This window comes from Mauremys mutica, chromosome 12 (assembly GCF_020497125.1).
Source record: "Mauremys mutica isolate MM-2020 ecotype Southern chromosome 12, ASM2049712v1, whole genome shotgun sequence".
NCBI classification, from domain to species: Eukaryota; Metazoa; Chordata; order Testudines; family Geoemydidae; genus Mauremys; species Mauremys mutica.
The window spans coordinates 69,959,335-69,966,516 of NC_059083.1; positions in this window are offsets into that span (position 1 = coordinate 69,959,335).

Consider the following 7,182-nt stretch of genomic DNA (forward strand, 5'->3'; position numbering starts at 1 on the left):
TAAATCCCTGCCGCGGCTGAGTTTTTAAGGGCTGCGGGCTCCCCGCGGTTGCAGGCAGCCCAGAGCCCTTTAAATCCCAGCAGCGGCTGAGATTTAAAGGGTTCTGGGCTCCCCGCCGCAGCGGGCAGCCCAGAGCCCTCTGATTCCCGGCCCCGGCTGGGATTCAAAGGGCTCTGGGATCCCCGCGGCTGCCAGCAGCCCAGAGCCCTTTGAATCCCAGCCTCTGTCCGCTGATTGCCCCCTCCCCAGACCCCTGCCCCAACTGCCCCCCAGAACCTCCACCCCCTATCTAAGCCCCACTGGTCCTTGTTCCCCAATTACCCCCTCCCGAGACCCCTGCCCCTAACTGCCCCTTGGGACCTCAGCCCCTATCTAAGCCTCCCTTCTCCTTGTCCCCAACTGCCCCCTCCTGAGACCCCACCCAACGTCCCCCCCCCCCAGGACCGCACCCCCTACCTGTCCCCTGATAAACCTCTTAGACTCCCATGCCTATCCAATTGCTTCCTGTCCCCTGACTGCCCCGTCGAACCACGGCCCCATCCACCTCCCCCTGCTCCTTGTCCCTTGACTGCCCCCCGGAACTCCCTACCTCTTCTCCAACCCCCAAACTGCTTACTGTGCCACTCAGACCAGCGTATCTGGCTCCATGCAGCTCCAGACAGTTGCTGCCATGCTCCCCCATGGAGCCCACAGCCCTCTCCCACCCCCAGCACCTGCCTTCCAGATTTGAACACCTCAAAATTCAGGAGTGCTCAAGCTCGGTTTGGGCAGCTTTTACTTCATTTCTCCCAAATCAGTTTCCCCTGCAAGGTGCCAACTGAAGGTGTTGGAGAACAGAGAGATCAGGTGGCCTCCTAATGCCTGGAAAAGAGACAAAGGCCGGAGGAGGGAGTGTCAGTGCCTGTGCGGACTTCTGGGAAGTGCACGGTGTGGAAGGGAATGCTGTGATGCTTTGGAACAACTCCATACAAAGCCAGTCAGGACTCTGGGGGAGCCTCCTCTCTCGGAGCATACTGTCTCCAGGGCAAGAAGCTTACACCTTCCTGGGTCTGACCTCGAAGCATTCAGCATGCCCTTCCACGTCATGCACTTTCCAAAGTGAGTCTGCCCAGGCTGGTCCTGGGGCAACCAGAGGTCGCTGCACCCCAACTCTGCAGTCAGATGTGACTCTCAGCCAGACAGTAAAACAGAAGGTTTATTAGATGACGGGAACACAGTTTAAACAGAGCTTGTTGGTACAGAAAACAGAACCCCTCTGTCAGGTCCATCTTGGGGGGTGGGGAGCCCAGAACCAAGTTCTGGGTCTCTCCCAATTTCCCCAGCCAGCTCCAAACTGACACTCCCTCCTCTGGCCTCTGTGTCTCTTCTGGACAAGGAGGCCACCTGATCTCTTTGTCCCCAACACCTTCAGTTGGCATCTTGCAGGGGAAACTGAGGCACCCACACAGTATTCAGAGAAAATATTAAGAACATTCCCACTTCATCACAACAGATGCAACAAAATATAATACCGTATATTGAAGTAGGCAAGTGCTGCTTCTGACTTTCCACTTTTAATTGACCCTTGTAATCTTGTGGCGCTGACACGTTGTAGCTTCATTTTATATCGGCTTACTGTAGGCAAGTAATAGCAGATAGGAGAGAGAGAGAAGACCCTAAATAACTAGGGGTCAAGGAGCAGTCAAAGCAAGAGGAGGGAGGCATGGTACCACTAGGATTTTGATACGCATTATATGGGATGTGTTCTCACAGCTCCCATTGTCATTTGCCAATATGGGGGGGGGGGGTTTAATACAATGGTATCTATAGAATATAGACATTTAGAGGCATCACTGTCTAGGAATTACACATAGGACTGTAAACCCCTGAATTCTAACCTCTTGGGCAAGTCGCTGCACCTCTCTGCAACTCAGTTGCTCTGTGTGTAAAAGGGGAATAATGGCCCATGAGAAGCAAGTTCTAACAGCATTTCTCTGTTTGTTTTGCAACAGCTTTGGAATGCCAAAGCTGATCGATTCCAAGATGTCCGAGAATGTGGTAGGCATCAGTGGGGACAAACCTATTGATCTGAGTGCAAATCAGAGTGCTGGAAAAGTCTGATTCACCCGCAAACCAGCTTGGTTCTGCAGGCAGAGGAATCTCTGCTGCCCCCTGCTGCTACCTACATATTCAGAGGCAGCCGTTGAACTTGCAGCATGGGGAGATTATCTGTTGCTTGAACTCTGTAACAGAAATAAGGGAACTTTACAAGGAGGATTTGTAGCCTTTTTATACCCACTTTGCAGTTGCTTTGCTCTGGTGCAAATTACTGCATCAGGGCGGGGCAGCAGAGGATCAGGCCCCCATCTGTAACACAGCCAGCTTCTCATGCATGCTTTCACCAGCCCCATCACTGCACCCCCTCACAGTAGGAGACAGCAGGCTCCCTTGCCCTAATCAGGATACACATTAGCCCTCTCCTGACTCAGCTTGTCCCAGGTCAGAGCCCAGTCCGTGTCTCTCCAAGGGGCTAATTGAGGGCGGTGAGTCCCCAGCCTACAGCTCCGGCTCTGAAGCAAAGCAGAGGATTGGCACAGTACAGAGGAAAGCACACGGTGAAGTTGGATAAACAGGAACAGGCCTAACATGGGCTCCGATCCAGTTCCCACGGAAGTCAGGGGTGGGGGAAGCTACAAGTGACTTCAATAGGCCTGGGCATGGGCTGTGCAAACACCTTTAAGACTGCCCCCAACCTGTGCCACAGAGTATTGCTTAAGAAACCTGAACACCTTAGATAAGACAAGAGCGACTCCTCTTTGGAGCTCCCAGCTGCAAGCTTTTGTATGGGATCGTGAGCCTCGTGTCCCAGGCTACGTCGCAAACCCCCTGGACGGTTCTCTGCATTCCTCCAAGCTCTCTCCCAGTCCCAGGGAAGAGAGTTCTTCGTTTGCCCAGCAACCCAGCTGGGCTCCTGAGGTGACTGGTTACATGTTACATCACCTCTCCTAGAGCTGCTCTCTCTGATCTGTGCTTTACCATCCTCTCCTTTCCCTTCTCCCCTGGAAATAGCTCCTTCCAAAGGGGTTCTCTTAACGGCACCCTTCCCCCGCCTGGCTTCTAGGGTCTTAACAACCCTACTATAATACCTCTGAGACTGGCTTTTGTTTGACATAATTATTCTCAAACCAAGCTTGTCTGGGCTTGTCTCCATACGTTAGCCTTGGAGACAGCCTGCTGCTGCAGGATACCAGAGAAGCATAACCATAAATCAGCAAGTATTTGTAAGCAGGAGGACAGGTCTGTCAGCATAATGAAAGCCGTACCCTACAGCAATGATCCACCCCAGTAATTCTCATAGGGAAAAGAGCCCCACCCGCTGATGGTGGAAAGATATGGGGGTTAAAGCCAAGCTGTCCATGTGCACCTGAATAAATCAGCTGCAGCCGAGCTACTTAGAATCAAACCCTTTAAGGCACCGGGGGCTCCTTTCAGAAACAAAGCAACAGGTGTCTGCTAATCAGAATGGAGGTGAGGGAGTGCTGGGAACATGAGCTGTGCACTGGTGCAGAATATCCTTGTTTGCTGTTTATAGACTGTTAAATTGTACCAAGGGCTTGTGGTGAGAGATTTTGCTGCTTTGTGTAACACTGGGTATAATAGAAAAGGAAAATCTGGTAAGTAAACCTGAAACCCCCGGGAGGGTTTGGTTCTTGTTTCATGTGGGCCAGACTTGTCACCGCTCAATTCCCACAACTGGGACTAGCTTTGCAACAGCTCCTGGCTTCTGTTGCTGGGCCCATCCCGTCTGAGTGCACCCTGCCAGGTCTTGGGCCCTGTGTCTTTACCTTTCTGGGGCAGAATCCTGTGAGTCTCACACTCAGACGGGCCCAGCCCTCTGTGTAGGGACTGTGATTGCTTAGCAGGTCTGAATGGGTTTGGCTACCTGTGGTTCTTCCCCTTGGGGAGCTGTGACCCAAAACCGCCTTCTTAACACAACATAGGGGTTAATCTTAACAGTGGCATAACATGAGAAAAGGGCTTTTTAAAACAATAAGTCTGTCTGCATCTCTTACCTAAAGGTTTAGGTAGGCTTATTTTACCCCTGGCCTTTACAGTCTGGGGGGCAGATTGCTCCCCAATTGTCTGACTCAGTTTCCCCATTAATTGCCTGCCCTTCTCAAGAAAGGGTCTGTATCTTTAAACCCTTGTGAGGCTTTTCATTCTCTTCCCCCTGCCTCACAGGGGTTGAACTCTCCTGGGCAAAGCTTGTCTGGCAGGCCTTGCGAGGGACCAATGTGAATCTCTTCATTGTTTGCCAAGAGCTGTGAATATCAGGCACTATCCCACTTCCTGGGGGCATTTCCCGGAAAACCTGACAGAGAATTAACACAATGCATACAGTAAACAACAAGCACCCAAATCAGCTGCAGGATTCATCAGGTATAGCCAGCTCCAAATCTATCACATTCTCATGCATGTATATTTTTCCCCAGTGATCTTGTACCCACCCAGTAAATTGTTTATGGGCCAAGTGCTCGAGCAGACAGCAGAGGAAAGTGAATGCCAATGTCAGAAACCAGGGTGGAGATGCCTGAATGTCTTGCTGTCTAATATGCTTATCACCATAGCATCTAGGCTGCAATGTGCAAATAAGGCAGAACTAACTACACAGCAAGCAGAGGGTGCTGGTATGTAACGGGGATTGTTGCAAGAATCCAGTCACAAGTCGATGCTCCATTCACTTCTGATCCCTACTCTCCTTGCTTCTCTAATGCACAGTGCAAACAGGATCAATGGCTGTAGGAGGGCTGGTACACATTTTAACAAGTGGTGTTAAACAAGTGGGTTCCTTAGAGACATTGAAGACTCTGCATCATTTTATGCTCTGGGCTTCTTCTCCTGTGGAGAGTGTAGTGCTCTGCCTCTTCCCTGATGTCATGTCTGCCCCTTTGGCCTTGAAGCCATCCTGCTATGGACTCAGACACTGTGAGCCAAATCCTGCTTGCGTCTACATCAACGTAAACTGGGAGTTACTTCACTGACTTCAGTGGCGTTAACCCTGGTATAAAGGTGATGGGACTGAGAGGAGAATCCAGCCCACTGGATCTAAACGCTGTGATTTGGTCTATGTTGTATAAGCTGCTTCTCATGAATATTTCTGTGGGTTTTGGCCATTTGCACATGTTTCTGCAAAAGGTTGTGATTAGGGTTTTGTGACTTTTCAAAATTAATTGCCACTAGCTGGGTGTCTTGCTGAACTAAAGTTCAGTAGGTTCATTAGCTAATTCCCTAAAGGGCTTGGTATGCTTCTTAGACAGATGTGCTGATTGGTAGATAGTCAACTTTTTCCAATTATTCCCTTACCTGCTGTTCATCAACACCTCCTCTGACACAGTCTTCATTACTCCTGTGCTTTATTTTTCCTGTTAAGGAACAACTTTGACAAAGCCTCTTGCAGCATTTGGCCTCAGAGTGGTTGAGGACTAATCCATGCCCTGCTAAGTAAAAGCTCATGGGAGATCTACCCATACTGGAACTGTTTGCTTCAGGAGCTTCTGACAGATTGTTCCAGCAAGGAGCAGAATCTGGAATGGAACCAGGAATTTGACTCCCTGACCTAACTTGCAGTCAACACGGTTGCTCATTGGTCATTATTACTGTGGAGGAACAGAGCGGCCCTCCAACCCCACAGGTATCCCAAGATCTGCAGAAAAATCCCATATCTCTCAGGCCACCAAGCTGGGATTGGAAAATCCATGCAGAGGACCCATCCCCCTGTGTTGGTCCTTATTTGCCTCCTCCTCTGGCAGCATAGATCCCTTAGGAGCCACATTTGCATTGCCCCTCACCCAGGAGTGTACATACCCACCCCATCAGAGGGGATAGAAGACATGGAGTAGGTTTGCAAGGAAGTAAGGGCTGCCAGTGTCAGCAATGGGTGAAGAAGTGCACAGGTACTGCCCTGGGATGGCAGGGAGGGGGATGATACCATATACAGCAGCTCCATCCCCCTTGGAACTCATTGCTCCCATAAAGGAGCTCCCTCCACCTCACGGGGGAGATGCTGCTGCTCCAGTTTCTCTCCCCGTGTTACATAATCACAGTCAATCTTGGCCGTTACCTAGACCCGTTTCATCCTTCCAGGGGCTAAACATAGAGGGGATGATTCAGCTTTAAGATTTCTACTGATCTGTAAAAATCCATGTTATTCTGGGCTTTTTATTCCAAGCACAGATAACTGTATGGGGTGATCTGTAGCGTGTTTCCCAATGGAAGAACCACCCCCCCTGAGAAGGGATTCCTCACTAAGCTGAGACCTGGCTCATTTTGAACAAACTTGAATCCCCTTACCCTTTCCAGGGAGGTCAGAACTAAGCTCCAGTTGGGTTTGCTTTAGTGAGGAAAAGTGAGATTCTAAATATTTAATTTCTAGTGTCATCACACAACACATGAAAAGTGAGTGGCTGGCTTGGTGGTTGGGGGGGAGGGCTGTGGTAGGGAACCTTCCACTTCCAGTTTGTGTCCAGTTAAGGTCAGTTAAAGTCTAAATATATTAATAGAGATAAAGAGGAAGCAGGGATGGGAAAGAGATCAGAGAAGCACTTGCATGTGAGATGGGGCGGGGGAGCTGTGTTGTGACATTTTTGTTAAGTTACAGGACACATGGTATGTAGGGACTTGTACTACTACAAATATGGGGCCACCTTAAGGACCCACCATACTCAAACCAAAAGCATAGCAGGGACTGTGGAAACAGCAGCCCAGAGTTTGTTACTGTCTGTAGCATCTGCCATGCTGGTGAGTTAGTCCCTACAATCACATGCAGCAGTCTGTAATCACATGTGTACACAGCTAAACCAAGCCACATCTAGGGGGCATAAGGGAACTGAATTCACATCCTACAGACCTTTGGCTATAAAACCCTATTCTGTAGATGCCACTAGAGCTAGTGGAGCGAGGTAGGTGGGATGGAGGTCAGTGACCTTTCCACACAAGCCAGAGCCTGCAGATGCTACTAAAAAGAGGCCAGGGAGGAATAAGCAGAGGAAGAGCAAACGCAGAAAGCATCACACACAGATCCTATTTTGCAGGTGCAATTAGATGCACCTCTAGCCAATAAGGAATACACATGTCTCAAAGGGGGGCTACGCAGGGGTGTCAGAATAGTTTATATAGCGGGGGTGCTGGGAGCCATCGAACCAA